The sequence below is a fragment of the Plecotus auritus genome (assembly GCF_963455305.1).
Source record: "Plecotus auritus genome assembly, chromosome: 15".
Taxonomy (NCBI): domain Eukaryota; kingdom Metazoa; phylum Chordata; class Mammalia; order Chiroptera; family Vespertilionidae; genus Plecotus; species Plecotus auritus.
The window spans coordinates 4880399-4894004 of NC_137781.1; positions in this window are offsets into that span (position 1 = coordinate 4880399).

Sequence of the window (13606 nt, forward strand, 5' to 3'; positions counted from 1 at the left end):
TCCAGAGGCATAATCGCAGTGTCGCTCTATCCACCGCGCCAAACCAGCTAGGGCTCAGCGTCGCTTAGAAGACACCAACCGATTCGCTCTCAAGCTGCCAGCCTTGTGGGGAGAAGCAAAACAAAGCTTTATTTTTTGTTTAGCAAGGATGTTCTTTCAAGCCATTTTATTTCCTAAAAAGCCTTACTCAGCGCAGGAAGAGAAAGCCTGGGACTCACCAGGTGGTGGAGATGAATTTATTCATGAATCCATGCATTCAGGGGTCTTCTGTACCATGAGTGAGGGCTGGGCTTCAGACAACTCCTTCTCATTCCTCCCCCCCCCACCCCCCTACAATCCTTTTTTATTTAAAAGGGGGTTTCCACTTAAAATTTCATCAGTAGAATTCCTGCCCAAAGGGACACATTCTTTAAGGGGCAAGAGGCGTATGTTCATGCAGACAGTAATTGTAGGCTCTTCCTATTAAAAATATTTCTGCCTTTTCTAAAAGCGATCCAATTAATTTACATAAGTTTCAAGAGAATTCTGGGTTAGTAATAATCTCTCTCTCTCTCTCTCTCTGTCACACACACACACACACACACACACACACATATCGCTGTGCATATGTGCATTTCCCTGCTTATTTCAATGAGCTAAAGCTCACGTTGGGCAGCTTTGAGATGAGGAAATGTGGGCTGAGTGAGGTTGACAGGCAGAGCAGGGAAGGGAGGGAGCCAGGACGCTGCTGCCTTACGGCACGCAGAGATCTATGCGATTGGAGCCTTCTGCATTCCTGTCCGATGCCATCAGCCCTTCACAGAGCCCTCGCCTGTGCGCAGCCCTGAACCCCCGACAATACGCTCATGTGGTGTCTTACAGCAAAAGGCCAAGAGTCAGTCTGTGACCTGCTTCACTGCTGGGGGGCAGGCGTGGTCTGGTGGGCAGAATGTGGGCCAGAGAGGCAGAAAGATCTAGATTTCAGTTCCCCTGCTGGTTAACTCGGTGACCTAGGCAAGTCAGAGAATTTCTTCAAACCTGTTTCCTTATTGATGAGGCGATGATTACAGTGTCCACTGCACGGGGTTGTTTGTTATAAAGAACAGAAAGACGAGCCTGGCTGATGTGGTCAGCGGCTCAGCGTCGACCCAGGAACCAAGAGGTTGCTGGTTCTATTCCCGGTCAGGACACATGCCCGGGTTGCGGGCTCAATCCCCGGTAGGGGCGTGCAGGAGGCAGCCGATCGAAGCAAAGCACCTCCCGCGTGACTGACAAGTGGTGGACTTTCCATCTGTATTCACGTCTCTGGTCACTCACTGATGCTTCATTATATCGCAGGGAGACTGACTTTCTTAGAAAATCCCATTGCGATTGTGGGGATCCTTCATGGTGGAGCCGATCCCACTTTGGACCAGGGTCGTGACCATCCTGTGCTAAGAGTCCCTCAAGCAGAGCAAACGTAGGTAGGAAGGCAAGAACATCAGATGCTTCATAAGCCAGTGTCTTGTGTGAATTATTGCAGAGATGGAGGTCAGTACACACACACACACACACACACACACACACACACACCCCACCTGAGTTTTCCTGGGCCCCCAAAGAAGCATTTCCGGTGGGTGCGCGTGAGAGGAGGAACAGAGAGTATATAGTGTGGCGCCCTTTTATTTACTTTAGGCCCCCGGCAGGCCTTCCACACAGCAGCCTTGGGTGTCCACGGCTCCCCAGTGTGACTTTAGGGACACAGTGCCAAGATTGAACTAGAGATAACACACCTTCATAAAGATGGGTTTGAGACATGCGTGGTTGGCTTATTTACTGGCTAAAGGCCTGAAGTCACGTTTAGCAAGTAGGCGGGTTGGCATCAGGAACGATGTTTGGACAGCCTGGCCCACCTCTGATTCCCGGGGGAGTGCAGATCCGCACAGAGCGGAGGTGGGAGCGCCAGGAAGCTGCTGCCGGGATCGGGATCCAGCGCAGTCGCACCTCCCTTTCCTGGAAACGCCTGCACTGGCCTTGCTGGCCTTACCCAGCCCGGGTTGGTTGTTTCCTGTACTTGGTGGAGCCAGAACGATCGAAGGAATCTGTGTCCACCCTAGACAGACCAAACTTTGGGCACCATGAAAGGCATCCCCAACTAGCAGGACGTTTCCCCCAAGTCCGTGGTCGGCAAACTCGTTAGTCAACAGAGCCAAATATCAACAGCACAACGATGGACATTTCTTTGGAGAGCCAAATTTTTTAAACTTAAACTTCTTCTAACGCCACTTCTTCAAAATAGACTCGCCCAGGCCGTGGTATTTTGTGGAAGAGCCACACTCCAGGGGCCAAAGAGCCGCGTGTGGCTTGCGAGCCGCAGTTTGCCGACCACGGCCCTAAGTCCTATGCAACTGTCAGTGTCATCATTTTATGGCTCATACTACATGTATTGCCCTAAGATCTTGTAGCAAGGATTTTAAATGATGAAAACAAACTAAGCTAAAATCCCAATTAAAATAAGTTAGGGCTTAGGTATAAAACTTCCAGTGGCAGGTGAGCGAGAGATTGAGTAAGAATTGGACCTTGTTTGACGCTGTAACAGTCAGAATTCCCCATGGGCTTTCTGTTGATGGTGGACAGATGCTTGATTATATATAGACTTCAGCAATAGCTGTGTTTTTAAAACAGCTAAATTATTTCCAAATTTCATTCTTGTCTTACCTTAAAGTCTGAGAAAGCCCACTAGTAAACAGAAGATAGCTTTACTGAGAGAAGAACTTGACTTTGAGACACATGTCATCTTTCCCAAGTATGAGACTTAAAGGTTTCTCAGACTGTAAGTGTCTATATGCTGCTCCAATGTGGGTTAAAAGGTTTGATTCATTTGGATTAGCATTCCTTCTTTATTTCTGGCCACCTGGGGACTGGAGAGTCTGTGGAAGGGGTCTGTGCTGTGTTCTTTTAAAATGTATCTATTTATTGATTTTAGAGAGGAAGGGAGAGGGGGAGAGTTAGGAACATCAGTGATGAGAATCATTGATCAGCTGCCTCCTGCGCGCATCCTACTGGGGATCGAGCCAGTAACCTGGGTATGTGCCCTGACCGGGAATCAAATCGTGACCTCCTGGTTCATAGGTCGACGCTCAACCCCTGAGCCACGCCAGCCAGGCTGTGCTATGTTCTTAAGGAGAGTGAACGGAACGGACCGGAGGCCTAACGCATGGCTGATGTTTGGTTTACAGAAGTTCCAATTCAATGGAAAGTTTCCTTTTTATTGTTTCCTGAATTATATCTTCAGGAAATGCCAGGAAACTCAGATATTTCACCACAATTTCCAAACACCTCTGCTTAGCATTGGCACGCGCGCGTGTACACACACACACACACACACACACACAACAAACAGGCACACACACACACCACAGACAGACTCACGTACACACACATTCATGTGCATGTGCAAAATGTAAACCAAAACCAAAAGACACCCATGTCTGTGTGTGCCCACCAGCGGTTACTGCTTCTCCCGTCACAGCCTGTGCTGCCTGCTTCCGCCCCTGCAGCGCTGCCTTCTGACACGCTGGCCTGGGGTCGCGGCCTGGCAGAGGGAGAAGTGCAAGGAGTGCTCCAGCTTTTCCTTCTCATTGAGGTGGAGCTGACACAACATGATACTCGTGCCGATGTTACAGAATGATTCGATATCTGTGTACATTGTGAAAGGATCACCAAGTACATTTCTCATTCAAGGGAAAATTATAAAATTCACAGCCGGAGCCTATGCTTGGGTTATTTGAAGTGATAAAATATTACATTACAGGGCTTAAAATCATTTTCATTTACTATCTCCATGTTCTAAAATGAAGTACTTAGGGAGAAAAAGTCATATGCATTAATCCATTTATCCTCTATAGATATCATATGTGAAAACAAGGTCTATTTCATTTATTTATTTATTTATTTGTTTGTTTGTTTGTTTGTTTGTTTTAAATATATTTCTTTATTGATTTCAGAGAGGAAGGGAGAAGGAGAGAGAGATAGAAACATCAATAATGAGAGAGAATCATTGATCGGCTGCCTCCTGCACACCCCCCAATGGGGATCGAGCCCGCAACCCAGGCATGTGCCCCTGGCCGGAATCGAACCTGGGACCCTTCAGTTCGCAGGCCGATGCTCTATCCACTGAGCCAAGCTGGCCAGGGCTATTTCTTTTATTTTGATTCCTTTGCCAGACATATGTATTTTAGTGGGTAGTCAATAAATACTTGTTGATTAGATTGGCCCTCACTCAGGCTGAACAATAAAGTAATCATGTCAAAATGCAAGCAAAAATTCTGAGAGCATATTCTTCAGTAATGAAGATGACTTGATATCATTTAATAACTAAATTGGCTTCGATTTCTTGCCCTCCAATGTGTTTTCTTGTTTAACATCTGATTAAAACTTTACAAACTTAGAATATGCTGATGCTGAACAAATCCCAGGTTGTGCAGATTAACCATTTTCTTTTACAGTGTTCACATCATGGGCTCATTATCATATTCCACTGTGGGTCAAAGGGCAGGGTCCCCTAATGAGCTCCTTCTGGTGCATTAGCCGTAAGCGGCTTTCCCTGACTTGTTTCCAGCGAGAGCTGCTCTCTGGGAATTCTGGTCCACATCCAGCCGGGGAGAGTAAAGCTTCTTTCAGAGCATTTCTAGATGATGACTGTAAAGTAATATGCAAGTTGAGTTTTCCTAAGTAATTGTTTTACTGATTACACTATTACAGTGGATTTAAAAAAATTTTTTTGATTATCATCGATGGCAAGGAAATGCTTTTTAGACCCCTTCAAATACACACACACACACACACACACACACACACACACACACACACTGAGAAAAAGTTTCACTAAACAATGCTTGGTACATATTGATGTTTTCTCTTCTATTCCTTTCCACTGTAGACAATCTCTGGTCATGGCCTATGAATTACTTTTCTGACCCATTGATAGTGGTTCTCAATACTGGCTGAAAATAAGGTTCAGTAGAGAACTTAAAAAAAGATACTAAAGCCAGGCCCTGGCCTGGTAGTGCTGTGGTTACAGTATTGTCCCGATATGCCAAGGTGGCAGGTTCGGTCCCCAATCAGGGCACATGAGAAAATCAACCAGCCCTGGCCGGTGTTGCTCAGTGGATAGAGCATCGGCCTGCGGACTGAAGGGTTCCGGGTTCGATTCCAGTCAAGGGCACATGAGAAAATCAACCAATGACTGAATGCATGAAAAAGTGAAACAACAAATCAGTCTCTCTCTCTCTCTCTCTCTCTCTCTCTCTCTCTCTCTCTCTCTCGTACTGATGTAGGAGCATAAATTGAGGTAACAGCTTTGGAAAGCAGTCCAACAATGTCTGTTGAAACTGAGCATACAAAGGCCTAGCCTTTCCACTCCTAGGTATATGCCCTACAGAAACGCATACATATGTGTACCAAAAGACATGTTTAAGAATGTTCATAGACAGCAGCATTATTTGTTATAGCCCCAAACTCAAAACGCCCCAGGTTTCCATCAACAGCAGAATGGAAAAATGGGTTGTGATATAGTCACGCTGTGGAATACTAATCACCGAAGAAAAGGTCTCATCTACTGTCCATGCACCAGCCTGGATGCACCTCAGTCACAAGTGCTGAGAGCAAGAATCCAGGTGCAAAGGGATGCATTTGGTATGATCCCCTTGGCATAAAGTTTAAGAACCACAGCGTTAGTCCATGGAGCTAGAAGTAAGGGTTCGATGGTTGGGGAAGGTCGGGTAGTGACTGGGAGGGCCCCAAAGACAGGGTCTGGGGTCCTGGTAACATCCCTTTCCTCGGCCTGGCTGCTGGTTATAACATAGGTGTGTTCACCTTTACGATTGGTCACTTTGCTATTTGTATGCTGTACCTCAGTACATGAGCTTGTTAAGCAGCAATATCAACAGTGCCAGTGTCAGGTCGGCACCTTCAGAGACCCTGATTTACTTGGTCCGGATGAGGGGAGAGTGTGGCTTACAAACCCCTCCCAAGTAATGCCCATGTAGGGCCAGAGTTGGCAGCGAGGGCACTGAAGAGTCACAGCTGGCCCTTTGGAAAACCATCGGCTTTAATATAACTGTAATCACACCAGGCTATGCTAGGCCATGCTTACCTTTACTCAAGTTACTTGGAAGACAAAATTCACACGAATAAATCAAGGAATTTCAGAGTTAAGTGCCTTAGGAAGCCAGTCAGGTGGCTGAGTTGGCAGTGGTCCAGGCTGGTCAGTGGTGGCCTGTAGCTCCCGTAGGTAGAGGCACCCTTTGCTTAATTGCGCTTCACAGATACTGTGTTTTAAATGTGGGCTCAAATTGTTTTAAATGCTATGAAGGTCCAAGAAAACTGATTGGTCGGCCCAATTTGATTGGCACCAAGTTCTACCACTGGTTTGTAATGGTGACTTAAAGTTTTATCGTTAGAAGGAAACCTATGGATAGATATAATTGTATAGTCTACTAATTACTTGCCATTTTCTGTTTCTGCAGGGATGCTGTGAAAGGAAACGTGACACTTTAATATATATAAACACACCCACACGTATATATAGACCGTACCTGAGTTCATTGGAAGTGAGCTATCATATACACTGAAGGTAATTATCATTATTTATGTTTCATTATGTTTCTCTACTGTGTTTTCTTTATTGAAATCGTGGAAAATAACAGCTGTGACTCAAAAGTGCCTCACATGGTATTATTTTCATATTCTGGGGAGCAGTGGTGTTAAGTACCATATTATTCTCTGTGAAACACGGCAGCTTCCTCACTTTTTCTTTTTGAAAGGGGAGCTGTCGCATGAAAGGCTTCACCAGGCGGTGACGAGCCTCGATCTTAGGTGGCGTTCACGCTACGTGCTCCGGGCGCACCCCTACCTTGCTCCTTCCCACCCCGCAAAGCCTGCCGCTCAGTTTGGAAGGAGGGCTGGCTCTGTCCTGTAGGTCTCCAGCTTCCAGGCTCTCCCCGTGAGAGAACTTCCAAAATCGCATTTCTCCAAAAGCATCACAGATGACACTCCAACGCCATCGTGTGCATGGCGCTCACCAGTATTGATGTGATGAAAGCAGGATCGAGTCAGGGCAAGAGAAGTAGCCTTTTGCCTTCAATGCCTCTGTCTGCGTGCGGTTCTGTGTCAGTCTGAGCAAGTCACTCGACCCCTCCCCATTTGATTCTTCACTTGTAAATTGAGGTATCCCTCGACCCCATCTCTGTGAGGGTTCAATGAGCTCACGCTTGTGGAAGAAACTTTGTAAGTTGGGATTAGTTGTTACCGTTTTCATCATCCTTTATCTTGTGTTCTGTGGGAAAGTAGTGTGGTTATTCTCGGTTTTCAGCAGCAAAACCGTGTGTCGGTGCCGCCGGTCATCTGGATCACACGTCTTGAACTTTCTCCCGCACCAGCGGTTCTTGCTTACACGTCGGCAGGCTTGCCCCAGGTCCACCTTCCAGCCAAACCACTTCCTGCTGGGTCAGGGGAGCGCTCCGAAGGGGCTCATGACCAGGCCCGTAATTTTCTGCGCCTTCTTACCCAGAGCTTTGCCAACGTAGTTCCCCGTCTACTTTCTGGCCAGGGGAGAGGGGACAGTGAAGAGTAAGGAGGGCTTGGAAGCATCGGGGAAGCCAGCGTGGAGGAGTGGTCCAGCCGTGCCGTCAGGCATTCCGTGAGGATTTCTGTCCTGGTCATGCTACCAGCCTCTCTCGTGGCTGCACAGCCTGAGCAGATCCCTGGCTCCCAGAATTCCTGGGACCTCTAGGGTTTGCAGATGTATTTTGAGGTCCTGTGGACAGGCCCACCCTCACACTGTCAGGGCCCAGGGCCAGAGTACACCGGAGGCATCTGGCCCTCAGCCTGCCCCTCCTCACAGCCCCCATCCTGTCCTGCTCAGCGAGAACCCAGTGGCCCTCTGTATAGACAGCCTGTGTCTGTGTCCAAGCGTGGGTCCTCCCTCGCCCTCTCCAGCTGTCTCCTTTGGCCATCCCTAGGCCTACGAGTACGCTGTGCTGCCACTTTTAGGAGGACAGACGTGGGCGGCATCCATGCGGGCCTTGCAAGTGGGCTCAGAGCTGTTTGGGCAGGGAAATCTTGGGTCCTGGGTACCCCGAGCAAGTCTAGAAAGGGGGCATGTCCCGTGGGCCTGTGGACCCCTCCGCCCCCGGGAGAGAGGTGTGGTCAGGGGCGGGCCACAGTAAGATTTCTGGAAGGAGGCCAGGCGGGAAGGGTGGGCTGCTGCTGGGCAAGGTTAGTGCCCTGGGCACACACAGGTGTACTCAGTGGTGTCATGACTGATGGGTGACAGAGTGACAGAGGCTGAGCCGTTTCAGAATTGCGTGGAACATGTAAATGTGACTCCTCTTCCACCACCACGCCCGCAAACACCCACCTCACCGCATGGCCAAGGTGGGTGCTGCTGAGATTTCGTAAGGTGGGAGGTGAGTAACATCCCCACCTCATCCACTAGCAGGAGGAAATGGCCTGAGAACATCTTCATCAGCAGGGAAGAGACGTATTCAGGCTCCCCCTCCCCCTGAACAGGGGACTCGCTGAGGCTCAGAGGGGTCTCCTGGCGTCTGGTAAGAGAATCACGTAGGTTTAGAGTGGTGTTTCTCTAATGTCTATTTCAGACACTTCTTATACCTGGGAGTGTTGGAGTTGAAGATCATACGATCCTATTGCTCACTGTGTCTCAGCTCATGCCTTTCTTTCAGATCAACCTGAAGACATTTCTATTTAAATGTCACTCACCTGAATGGCAGAGGAACATGAACCCCCTCACCCAGCACATGGAGCTGGTCCCCTTCCCAGTGGGTACACCAGCCCCAGCCCGCCCTCCCCCCCGCCCCCCGTCCCCTGCAGGCTTGGATTCATTCACACAGTCCAGGCTCGGCATCCGTCTAATCCGTAGCAGCACTTCTGCCAACTGCATTTTTTGACAGAACAAATTTGGAGGAAATATCCAATAAGTCTTGGTAGAAAGAAGACATTTCAGAAAGACGACTTAGGCCCTTTATAGACCTAAAATCAGCCAATAGAGGAGGACGCGGAAAATCAGCTTGGCACTTGTGCGCCCCCCTCCCCAGGGAGCAGGGAGTTGACAGCGCCAGGTGCCATCTGACCTCGCTGTGTGTGAGCAGTGTTTCCTCAAATTCCCAGCAACTCGTCAAAACCGGTTTGGCTCAGTGGATAGAGCGTCGGCCTGCGGACTGAGGGGTCCCGGGTTCGATTCCGCTCAAGGGCATGTACCTGGGTTGCGGGCACATCCCCAGTGGGGGGTGTGCAGGAGGCAGCTGATCGATGTTTCTCTCTCATCGATGTTTCTAGCTCTCTATCCCTCTCCCTTCCTCTCTGTAAAATATCAATAAAATATGTTAAAAAAAAAAAATTCCCAGCAACTCGTCTGCATTGGAAGCAGAGATCAGAGAGACCCAAATGAGAGTCCTATGGGTGCATATCAGACAGACACGTAAGGACACCCCTTTGGGAAGAATGGGTGTTTGAAAGCCTGGAAACCTGGGAAATTGTTTATTTTTATGTTACATATCCATGCAGTAGACTCGAGATTTTTTTCTTCCAAACACTTTTGCACACAAAATATCTCCACATTTGAAGCTATAGATTTCATCATTAATCCAAAAGAGTATCTTGAATAAATGAGACATTTTCTCTATATTCCAGACTTTGTAGACGCCCTGTATCTCTGTCTCTGTATCTCTCTCTCCCCTTTCTGGTAAAAATCTGGCCTTATACTCTTTTGTTTTGTTTTTTTTCTTCGAAGGGGCTTCTTGCATTAGAGAGAGGCTGGACAGGAATGACTAGTTCTTCTCAGTGGTGAGAGTTTATGGGTTATTTTCTCTTGGTGAATAAAAACAGTAAGGGCTGCCCGGCCGGTGAGGCTCAGTGGTGATCATCAGCCTATGAACCAGGAGGTCACAGTTCGATTCCTGTTTAAGGGCACATGCCCGGGTTGTGGGCTCGATCCCCAGTGTGGGGCGTGCAGGAGACAACCAATCAGTGATTCTCTGTCATCACTGATGTTTCTCTCTCTCTCTCCCTCTTCCTTCTTCTCTGAAATCAATAAAAATGTATTTTAAAGAAATAGTAAGGGTTGGTGTCCGTGGACAGAGGGAGCAGCTGGCCTGGCCGAGGGGGAGATCGGCGACACCGCAGCAGGGGCCGTTGCCCGCCTGCGCTGCAGCCCCCGCAGAGGGAAGTCTGGCCATTTCTTGTTCAGGCCTTGTTTGTGCTTTCAAAGCCGCAGACGAAAGCCACTGGGAGCGGTAATGGAGCTGGTTTCTCTGCCCTCCCTCGCCACCTCCCTGCCCTGTCCTGTGGGCCCTCAGACCCACTGCACCCCACCCTCGCTGAGGATGAGTGGCATGTTTGTCATCTCCTTCTTTTCCAAGGGGCGCTTCACTCTGTGGGGGCGGCAGGCGGCACCACAGGAAACCCCGCCTTTACCCATTACGTAAGCGTGCATTTAAAAATATTAAAATGTGGGGCTTGCTTCATCAGTGTGCCTTAGTAACCCCGAGTCCTTCCCGCAGAGTAAGTCCTGCCCCTCCAGCGGTGAGGGAGATGGATGCTCCAAATTCCTTCTTGATCAAGATGTGGCCCCACGCCCTCACCCTCGTGTGGGTCTCACCCCATAAAACGACTCCCGTGGAGACACTGCCCAAGGCGGGTTCCGACGTGGAAGAGATCCAGCTGTCCCTGAGGGGAGCAGGTGGCCCTTGTGCCTCTGAGAAGTGGCTGCCTCACCCACCCGGGGTCTGGGTCACCCCCACACCGCTCAGGGGCCCACGGGGCCATTGAGAGAGGTGCAAACAGTGACCTCTGCTCCGACATGCACAGCGTACTGGGCATTGACTATAGGCCGGGCGTTCTAGAAAGTGATGTAGACACATCCATTGTTTAATCCTGACCAAAACGAAAAATCATTACCCTGTTTAAATGCCAAGATAGTCAACGCATGGAAGTCACTTCTCCTGTGAGGTCATGTAGCCAGGAAGGGGAGAGGATGGGCATTCAGGGTCCCAAACCCTAATCCCTTTTCTTACAAATATGTTTTCATTGATTTTTAGAGAGAGAGTCGAGGAGAGGGAGAGAGGAGAGACAGAAACAATGAGGAGAGAGAATCATGGATTGGCTGCCTCCTGCCTGCCTCCTACTGGCGATCGAGCCCGAAACCTGGGCACGTGTCCTGACTGGGAATCGAACCATGACTTCCTGGTGCATAAATGGACACTCAACCATTGAGCCATGCCGGTTGGGCCCAAACCCTAATTCCTGATAAGCCAATAGGCCTTGGGTCCCCACAGGTTCTGTCCTGGGAATTCCACCTCAGTATGTTGTGGGGTAAGCCTGGGCGTTCCCCTCGGGGGAACCTCATGGTTGGGAAGGTGGAATCTAGAGAACATGTGCTGTGTCTCCAGGCCATGCTGCTGGCCTTGATGCTCAGCACTGTTTGTGCCCATCGTGTAGGCCGCCCTCACTGCGAGGACACGACCCAGTTACCTCTTCCCAGCAGCAAGCGTGTGGAGATCTGGGGGGGGAGGCGGCTGTGGAGGGTGCCCCATTGCTCTCTCTTGAGGAGTCTTTTGAAACTCATTGTTTAATCTCATTATTTAAATGAGCCTGACATGGATTCTTTCCTACCCCCAGCAAGGTTAGGATGATAAGATGATATTAGTACGTTGACATTGGCCCAATGCTCCATTGCATTCAGATATTTTCACATACCTACAGCAGGTGTTTGCAGTAGGTTGAATCAGCAGCGAGTGAGCAAGGAACATTTGGAGAGATGGAGTTGCCCAAGACCACTTAGCTAGTACGTTCCCAGGAGGCCTGCACCCGGCATTCTGACCCCAGAGCCATAGTTCTTTCTCGAGGGTTTCAGCTGTTTGAAAGGCAGCTAGCTACCCGAGATGACGTGTGAAGCGCTGGATTGGTGGTGTTTTTTATTGATTTTTTTTTATTTTATTCATCAACTATGGGCTTGCCATTTGTATAGCGGTCTTATGGACCCTTTTCCCTGGGACTGAGTGACAGGAAAGCTCCTGCAGCTCCCTTCAGCGGTGCGCGGGAGGGCCTTGCAGACAGGAAGCCCATCTCCAAGGCCCAAATGGGAAAACTTGAGTCGGAATCGGGGCCTCGCCTCGGGCCCCTCTGTGAGTCACTGGCAAAGAGGTTCGCAACTCCCTTGCTTTTGCATTCATTACTCACTTGCGACTGGGCCTAATAACAGAGTAATTTGTGAAGCAAGACGTGTGACTCACCAGGCAGGGGAGGGGAGCGTGCATGGGATGACTCGGTGCAGAGGAGCAAACTATTTAATAGCGACTGGAGAGGAAGTGCTGACGTGATACTAATTGGGTTAGATTTCTGTGCATTGCAGAACCATTGCCTGGTCACCCAGCATCAGTGTACATTGTAGACGGCTAAAGTTACCTTAAAAACACAGGTGGGAAAGAGGACGCCAGCTCTGAAAGCAGATTATTCCTTATCGATCCCATGTCGCTTTCTCGTGGATTTCCGCCCAGTGGTCTTGGGCTCCTTTCCTTTGAACCCTGGGGATTTCACCCTCCGAAGATATGTCTGTACTTGGCTTTGCTCCACGTCCTCCTGGTCGCAGTCAGACCTGTTTTTCTGCCAGTTCCTACCCATGTTATCAGTCTGCGGAAACTTCCACAGCCGCCTGCCTCTCTCCTGGTCCCCCGCTGGGCCCTGGCCATCTGTCACTGAGGGCCCAGGGCAGAGACGAGCCAGCGTCTCCAAACAGGCACCCGGAGGAGTAACATTTTGGGGACTCCTGCCTCCTTAAACTGCATTTTCCGCTTTATCTTTATTACCTCTAAGTCTCAAGTCAGAAAGGAAGCATTATTTTTATTTAAGAGATTTTTAAGTATATATTTTACTCATTTCAGAGAGGAAGGGAGAGGGAGAGAGAGCTAGAAACATCAGTGATGAGAATCATGAATCATCAATCGGCTGCCTCCTGTATGTCCCCTACTGGAGGGGACGTACACAACCGAGGCATGTGAATCGAACTGTGACCACATAGGTCGGTACTCAACCATTGAGCCATACTGGCTGGGCAGGAAGCATATTTCCTGTTTTCTCTGAAACCGCTAGGATACAAAAGGCTCTCCTGGTCAGCGTGTGTGTGTGTAAAGAGGCTGAGATGCGTTTTATGTAGGTAACAGACTTTCCTTACTGCAAACCAGCTCTTAGCTTTTGCGTATTAAACATTTACTTTAAAACACCAGCCTCTTGAAACACCTATTTGGGAAGCTGCCTCCACACCCTGGGAGAGGCGGTGGGGAGGAGCCTTGGCCGCGCCGTCCCCACGTGGGGTCTCTTCTGCACGCAGCAGCAAACGGGGCTGTTCGCCGAGGGAAACCGCACTGGCTCCCCACTGACATCAGGACGGGCCACTGACTGAGGGGCCCCGGTGAAGGCTCACTGGGACCTTTTCTTTCTTTCTTTTTTTTTTTTTATAATATATTTTATTGATTTTTTACAGAGAGGAAGAGAGAGGGATAGAGAGTTAGAAACATCGATGAGAGAGAAACATCGATCAGCTGCCTCCTGCACGCCCCCTACTGGGGAT